An 8,691-nucleotide genomic window follows, 5' to 3' on the forward strand; every position below is an offset into this window, starting at 1 on the left:
CTCGGCCCAGATCTTTCTAAATAGTGTTTGTGTTTTAGTTGTCCACAGGAGGGGGGAAAAAGCTCTACAGAACTCTAAGAAAACCATGCAGCTTATGGCTGACTGTCAAGACGAAAATGATGTCATTCAGGAGAGCCCTGCAAGGCTGCAGCAGAGACAACGCGAGTTACCACTCACTGAGCACTGGTAAAGGCAGGGAACGCTGCCCTCCTAGGGGCTGCAGCCCCGTGCCTGGGGAAGCCTGTGCCATCACTCCCAGCTCACAGATGAGGACGTTAATGCTCGTGGAAGGGACACAAGGGGCTTCGGGTAATCACGTTGGCACGTGGTGCTGCCGATGCCGAATGTCCCAGCATTATAATTACTACTGGCATTATTGCAAAGTTCCCTAGATTTCTGTGGCACGATGGCTGGCAACTTGGTGGAGCCTCTCCCCGTGCACTTATGTGGAGTCAGTCTTGAGAGAAAAGGAACAGTGACACAGAGAAATTAAGCCCTAGCTGGGAGTTAACCATTTATTCATGGGAACTTGATACGCCTGCTTATCACTGCAGGCCGGGCGTTGTGTGATCTTACTAGAATGTGCAAGCCCATGGCTTCCCGTCTGGCTTCAGTTTCTGTGTTGGGGAGGAAGAGGTGGTGGGGGAAACTTAACAGCAGGTGTTACTTCGAGGGCTAGAAAGGTCCCATTGTCTCCTCTGCAATAAACTGCCTGGTTTTCACCTGCTGACAAATCACAAATTCGCTTACCATTAAAATTCTGGGTCATTACTTCATTAGTTTAACAAGTCTTTATTAAATGCCTACTGAGGGTCAAGCACCGGGCTAGGTATTGGGGATAGAGAGATGAATAATATTTGTTTAACGAGTATTTATTGAGTGTCTGTTCTGTGCTAGGTACTATGTTAGACCCTGGGGATACCACTCATTCCGTCTCCTCAAGGGAATTGCTTGCAGCTAAGTCAAGTAAACAGACACTTGCATGGGAAGGATTACCTCTTCACTTGTAAGTACAGGGCATTAGGGGAGCACCTATCAAGGGCATTTAAAATTAGTCTCAACCAGTACTATCCCCTTCAGTAGCCCCCAGCCCCCTATGGCTATTGAACACTTAAAATGTGCCTGGTCTGAACTGAGATAGTTTGCAAATGTGAGACACAGACTGGATTTCAGAGTCTTAGTATGAAAAATAGAAGGTAAAATATCTCATTAGCAATTTAAATTGATTGCATGTTGAAATGATCATGTTTTGGATATATCGAGTTAAATAGAATATATTATCAAAATTAATTTCTCATGTTTTTCACGATGTCATTTAAGCTGCCCACAAACTTATGAGGTAGATATTTTATTCTTATCCCCATTTAACTGATAGAGAATGGGCTTACAATGATAAAGGGACTTGCCCAAGGTCATATGACTTAGACTAATTGATTTTCCCAAGATCATACAACTGGACCTTCCCTCAGAGAAAGCCCACTGATTACCTGGTTTAGAAATTGTGTCATTAAGTTGTATTCTCTCCATGTGTATTAATCTCTACAGAGGGTCCGAGAGTATGTCAGAAGCATGAGACATTTCCAATGATGAATCGGTTTTAGGGAGCAAGGCAGATACATCCTGAAAGCAAAACACTCGTACCTATGTCAGAAGATGACTGGTGGTCCCCAAATAACGGTTGTCCCTTTCCTCATTGATAAGAGAGCCCCTGGGTTTTGGTTGGGCCTGTGGCTGCTGGAGATGAAGTCAGTATTGTCTGACCTCCATTATAGCTAGGTGTTGCCATGTGACTAAGTTCTGGTCCATGGAATGTGAGTGGAAGTGGTGCATGAGACTTCTGGGAAGTGTGCTTCCCTGCAGAGCACATGCCTTCTGTCCTGTTGTTCCTCCTTCTTGCTGGAGGGAGCTGCCACCTTGGGTAAGAAGGTAGAAACTGTGCATGGAGGATACAGAGCAACAAGATAGAAGGAACCTGGGCTTCTGCCACTGAGGAGTGTGATCACTTCCCTCTGGGCTTCAGTTATATATGAAAGGATTCAACCTCACGATGATAATGAGTTTTCTGTTATATACGGCTGATCATAATTCTAATAACACCACGTATCAAAATTTTCTCCAGGTATGTTAGAAATGACATGGTTACAGTAGAATGATCCCCGGAGTCAGAAAAGCCCATGCCTGGATTCTTCTCAGGATGTGTGATTTAAACAAAACATATGAGTCCATATTTTAAATAAACTGATTTATTTTTTGAAAAAGAAATACATGCAAGTGATTAAAGCTAATTCAAACAAAATGTTTAATGATGAAAAGTTAGGTAGCCTCTTTGTGCTTCTGTTTCTTCCTCTATAAATCAGACTAACAACACTTAATGTGAGTGTGCGTGCATGTGTGGGCATAGCAACGAGCGCAGGACTGGCACACAGCAAGTGCTCGATAAATCTTGCTTTCTATCCCGTGGCTCAGTATGTGTCAGATGCCACACAGAGAGCTAGAGGTGCACAAGAAATAGTCCCCTGTCTTGGGGATGATCACAGTAGAATTGATGAGCCCTGTAGGAAAACATAATATCCAGCAATATATGTGCCTCCAAAAGGTGCAAAGGACATGCTGAGTACGAGCTAAAGTTATGGAGCAACTTGGGAGTCAGGCAGACTGACATTTGAGCCTCAGGAGGTGTGTGAGTATGGACAAGCTAGGTCTCCTTCCTGAATCTCAGTCTCCACATTGAGAAAAAGGGAATGATAATAGTCATTATCATGTAAGATTGTTGGAAGTGTCAAATTAAAGGAAGCATGTTAAAATACTAATCATTATGACTTAGACAAAAGAAATATTCAATGCTAGCATTACATAATTTGGGGCTGAGGAGATCAGGGAATGCTTCCAGATTTTAAGCTCAGATTTGAAAGATGAGTAAAACAAGGGAAGGGCCTACAAGGTGAAAGAAAGCGTAATAGTAAGGGCAAAGAGGAGGAAGAGTGAATGGCAACTCCAAGCAATAGCAATATGTTTATCAGGCTAAGGTGAGGGATTCAAGGGAGTGTAGAGAAGAAGACGAAACATACATTGAGGGTTGATTAAGAGGGCCTTGAATGCACAGTTGGAGGCTGTGACTTTATTCTCTACAAACTAGGGAGCGATTAAAGATCTTTTGAACATAAGCACAAGATAGTCATAATGTGTGACTACGGTAGCTTCATTCATTTCTTAGAAGGAAAGGTAGTGGAGTGGACACTGGGAGTCCAGTCAAGACAAAAAAGCGATGAGGGTGAAAAGTAGGGTGTTGGTACTGGGAATGGAGAGGAAGGAATGCTTCTGAGTTAGAGCCCACCGGGCATAGTGACTGGTTAGGTGTTGTCCTTTAGACGCTCTTGTGTGCAAGAGAAGCAGACCTGGTGTGACGTCTCTATACCCACCCCATCCTCACCTGCTCCTAGGAGGGATTTCCCAGGTGTTGTGCTTAGCTGGCCTCAGGGATCCCCGGGCATACCTGTCCAACAGGACAGCTCTGCTTTCTCCTCAGGTCCCAGGTTCACCTCGGCCCATGACTCAGTGTGAGAGACTGATGGATTCTCTCTGACCCATAGAGAAGGGTGAGTCATGACCAGGACAGCAGTGTTACCCCATCCAAGCCAGAGTGGCATCTGTTGTGGAATCTAGTAGAAAGGTCATCAGAACAGCTCGGAAGATGTCTGGCTCAGTCACTGATTGCTGGGAAGCTCCTTGAACTCTATACCCTGTTTTTTTCCATCTATAAAATGGGTGTAGTTCTCTGGGGCCAGGGGGCATAAGATTAGAGAACAAATTCTTCCATCAGTTCACTCAACCAGCATTGACTGGGACCTGCTCTGTGCTGATGTGCTGGGGACAAGGAATGACTGAGACGTACGCCCTCCCTCAGATTCTAATGGGGAAACAAGTAAATAGAAGCACTAGTGTGCCATTCAACTTTCCAATGTATAGTTTCATGTCTACTAACTCACTTGAGTCATCTCATGTGAGGTAGAAACATATTATACCCATTTTATAGATAAGGAAACTGAGGGCAACTGAGGCAGAGTGATTTACCCTTCCTGGTATTCCCACATGACCTTGGACATGATTCCACCACAGTCTTTAAGCATGCTTTATTAGGGATGGAATTTCAAATGTTTATTCCCCCCTGAAACTTTAAGCTCTCTACAGGCAGGGCTAACTTCTCATAAGCCTGTTGACCATAAGCATCTAGCCCCAGCTTGGCACATAGTGACAGAGGGCTGCCTGGCAGAGGATGTAGTGGGGGGAATGCAGCTAAAAGTTACAGAGTGTTGGCCAAGTGTGGGCTTGGCTCTTCACTTTACATTTATTGGTTAATCTCCTATAAAAACTCAGCACTGTGGGTATTCTTATCTCTGTTTGGTAGGAAATGTGCCAGAGGCTGACTTAAGGGATTTGCCCAAGGTCACATTGAGAGTAATCTGAAAATATTCCCGCTCAGACATGGGCAGGGAGATGATGTTTGCTGGTGGGTGGGGTGGTGGAGAAGTGGGTGGGACACTCAGTAGTACAAACCCAGAACCGGAGAAGTTCCTGCAGAGCATTTAGCTGTTTCCCAGAAGTATCTCTATGCTCCAGGATCCAATCCTGCTCTCCAGCTTCTATAAGCGTCGATGTTTTCTCTACTAAAGCAGTTACCTGCCCTGCCGACTCTCTGTGAACACTTCTGAATAGATGCTCTCAAGGGAGAACAAAGGCATGAAGAACTCATCACCAATGCTGAGCTCCCACTACATACCCAGGCACTGGGTGAAGCCATTCGCTTATGCTTTCTCTTCATTCTCACAACATCACGAGGAAGGAAGTACCATTGTGGCCCCAGTTTTAGAGCAAGAAATTGAGGCTTGAAGATGGTGGGACTCAGCCTGAAGTCACAAAGTTGGCAAGTGACCCCAGGCCTGTTGGGTTCCAAAGCCTGAACTACCAACCACTACTTTATTTATTTATTTTTAAAATTTACATCCAAATTAGTTAGCACATAGTGCAACAGTGATTTCAGGAGTAGATTCCTTGATGCCCTTACCCATTTAGCCCATCCCCCCTCCCACACCCCCTCCAGTAACCCTCTGTTTATTCTTCATATTTAAGAGTCTCTTATGTTTTGTCCCCCTCCCTGTTTTTATATTATTTTTGCTTCCCTTCCCTTATGTTCATCTGTTTTATACCTTAAAGTCCTCATATGAGTGAAGTCATATATTTGTCTTTCTCTGACTAATTTTGCTTAGCATAATACCCTCCAGTTCCATCCACATAGTTACAAATGGCAAGATTTCATTCTTTTCGATTGCTGAGTAATACTCCATTGTATATATGTATACCGTATCTTCTTTATCCATTTATCCGTCGATGGACATTTGGGTTCTTTCCATACTTTACCAACCACTACTTTAAAATCAACACATGTCCAAATGGATTATGGCCCATTGTGACCTTGGGCAAATCCCAAACCCTTCTGAAAGTGACCAGGCCACAGTGGTGTTTGCTCCTCAGGGGTATTTTCCAGCTTCCACTTACTGATCTGACTTGTTATGAAGTAGCCCTCTGCCCACTGTCTCCCTTAGTGTGGTCAGAGAGCATGTGCCAGTCCCCTACTGGATCCAGCTATCTTTGGGACATTGAAGGCCAAATTTGAGGGTATGGATTAGCCCCAAACCTGGTTTCAGGTTCTCCATGGTAACTGCTGAAAAAAAATCTCTCAAGAATCTCAGCATAATGTGGCCAGGGAGAGGTCTTAAGAAATCAGGCCAAATAGAGGAAAGAACAATGGATAGGAAATCAGGGCACGATAGCGTTGTGAGTCAGCAGTGCGGAGGTGGCTGCCAAAAGAGATAATGTAAGCTTTGGTTGTATCACTAGGGGCATAGTGTCAACTAAGTAAGGTGACATTGCACTTTCTCCGTGGTCAGGCTAAAGCTGGAATGTGGGGTTAAGGTCCGGTTCCACATTTTAGATGGTCATAGTCAACCTGGAACTGGTCCAAAAGCTCAGCACCAGAACATAGAATGGAATGATGTTGTCTTCCTCGTATAGGCTGAAGGACACGCATTTCTTCTTCCCGAGGAAGGGAAGTGGTGAGGAAGCTGGGAAGAGTGGGCTGTCTGGTTTCCCTAAGTGAGGCCACAGATTTCTTCTACTGACTCTGCAGGGGAAAATGAGACTCAAGTGAGGAGCTAACAGGAAGCTAGAGTTAGATTCAAATGGAATGATGCCTTTCTACTGGCTAGAAAGGAAGCCAAATAAGGAAATAGTTTTGAAGGGGGGAAAAAAAAACAATGAAAAAACTCAAGGAACCTTCTCCCTCTCCTCTGTGTGACCCTGCCCAAATCACCTCATTTTCCTGAGCCTCAGTCTCCTTGCTTGGAAGGTGTGGGTGATGGTCACTGGAGAATCCAACCACATGCAGGAGTATGGGAGCAGGGCCAGTGATCCTCATGCACATGGCTCAGACTGAGACCACTGGGATTTAAACTGCAGTTTGGGTGAACTTGCTACCCTGTTTTAACTCCTCTGTGCCTAGTTGCCTCATGTGCAAAAACAGGTTACTATGTGTAAAGCACTCAGAACTGAACCTGTTGATACGGTCAGCCATCATCATCATCATCATCATGGTGGCCATCACTCTCTCTGTATGAAAGTGACCATCGTGGTATCTAGAATATAATAGATGTTCAAAGAACGCTTCCTCTTTCTCTCCTCCATCTGCCCCTTCCCCCAGGGAACCCCTCCATTGTGTCGCTGGTATCCTGGGTTCTTCTAATCCCCAGACTTCTGGAGAATGTTTCCAAATAGTACAACAGCCATTTACATTGGATTCAAAGGCAGCTACCAGCCTCCATCTAAATACTTTTTTAGTGAAAAAAAGAAGCAAAGCAAGGAGAAAACAAACCCCTTACTTTTAAGAGTGTCCCATTGTTAACAGAGTACTATCTCTGCTGCCTCATTCCTTCATTAGTACATGACTTGGCAGGCAGAGAGCACTCATGTGGAAACTGAGGCTCAGAGAGGTTCAGTGGCTTACCAACGGCCACTAACCCCTGAGTGAGAGGCCTGGGGCTTGAGTCCAAGGCTTTCTGACTCTACACACTGGCATTTACATCAGGCATCGCCCAGCCCCTGGTCCCTGGCCCCTAGCTCCTCCCACTCTGGGATTCTGCTCTAGGAAGCACAAGAGGGACACTCAGGCTGCCCATCTTGAAGCCAAATCTTTGCATTGTCAACAGGGCCAAGGAGGAGAGAGAGGAGCCTGGAGCCCTGATGTCTCTGCCAGGAGCCTGAGCTTTTAGAGCTAGTCTTGGGCAAGACCCAGAAGCAAGCAACCAACATCAAGAGCCCAGTGCCCCTCCCAGCATGGCCAACTGACTGGTAACCCTGGGCCTGTGCTAATACAGTGGCCACCAGCAGCATGTGGCTCTCGAGCACTTGCGCGGAGGATCTTTGTTTCTGTTTTACAGCTCTGTCCGGGAGCTTGTCTTCACTGCACAGTTGGTACGTAGGGTCACTGGGACTTGAACCCATCTTGTCTGCCCCAAAGCCAGCCCTTCACCACCACACTGGCCTCTTGTCCTGCTCTCCAAGGAGTGTCTGTGCACTTTCTGAACCCAGACAGGTGATTGGGTCATGTCTGCCTGTGCGGAGGGACCTCCCTTCCTGCTCGGCTCCACCTGGGCCCAGCTTTAGAAGCCACCTGTGTTGTTCTACTGATAACAGTGTTTGCCCTTCCAGAGCCAGGACCATAAAAAGCAGCTTTCAAAGTCACTGCCGCAGAAATGTCAACATGAAGGGGAGGCCAGTCATGCTTTCTGAGGTGGAATGTCACCTCTGGACTGCCTCAAAGGCTTTGCCAGAAGGACCTTCAGAGTCCAGGAGCCTGGGGTCTAGACTTGCTTCTACCACAAACATACTGTGCTACCTTGGGCAGGTTTCCTGCTTTCTCTGGGCCTTGTTCTTGTCCTCAGAGTAAAGAGAGGGCTGGACTTGAAGACCTTAAAGGTCTCTATCCCTAAAATGTTTAACCTCCTCCACTCTCGATCTTGGGGATAACACCCAGACACAGCCTGTACTGACTGTGAAATGCTTTATGTAGCAATCTTCAAAACAAAACCACCCCAAAACCTGGACCTGGATTTTTTTTCAAAATCTCCAACAATGTCGCCATTGAAATGGTAAAGCTACTCATTAATATATTGTAAAAAGTGATTTTGTGATTTTCTCCATGTATGAAAAAATGCTCCCCACCCCTGACACTGGGCCCAGAGCCCCAAAATATAAAACCACAGTCAAACCACTAGGATTCTACAGAGCTCAGGTGTTTGGACAAATTGCCCTCACTTGAGAACACAGGGCAATTTTCTCAACTTTTAAAATGTTTTCTCCCTTCTCCCCCCCTTTTCTGGGGTTTTCGCCCTTGCTTGTAACTTAAACCACAAATAAAGCTTTAAGCCTCTGGCTGTGAGGAGTGGGGTAGCGGCTGCCAAGAACAGCATGGCTCACGTGGGCCCTTTTTCTGCTGCTCTAGAGAACAGCTCTAAGAGAACAGCAGAACATTTTTCCCTTTCTTCTCTAATTGTAGAAAATGTTGCCTTTTGAATGGGCTGGGGAAGGGGCAGATTGGTGTAGGTTGTGGTGGGCAGAGAGAGATCATCCGCTTTAGGT

General features: G+C 45.7%; 1 long non-coding RNA gene across 1 annotated transcript; it reads left to right on the forward strand.

Annotated features, from left to right (window-relative positions):
- The first annotated feature begins 610 nt into the window (after positions 1 to 610).
- LOC123379630 lies at positions 611 to 8,482 on the forward strand. Its single transcript, XR_006584328.1, has 2 exons — positions 611 to 1,006; positions 7,260 to 8,482. It is a non-coding gene; the product is annotated as an uncharacterized LOC123379630 (long non-coding RNA).
- The last annotated feature ends 209 nt before the right edge of the window (positions 8,483 to 8,691 follow it).

The sequence above is a fragment of the Felis catus genome, chromosome C1 (genome assembly GCF_018350175.1).
Source record: "Felis catus isolate Fca126 chromosome C1, F.catus_Fca126_mat1.0, whole genome shotgun sequence".
Classification (NCBI taxonomy): domain Eukaryota; kingdom Metazoa; phylum Chordata; class Mammalia; order Carnivora; family Felidae; genus Felis; species Felis catus.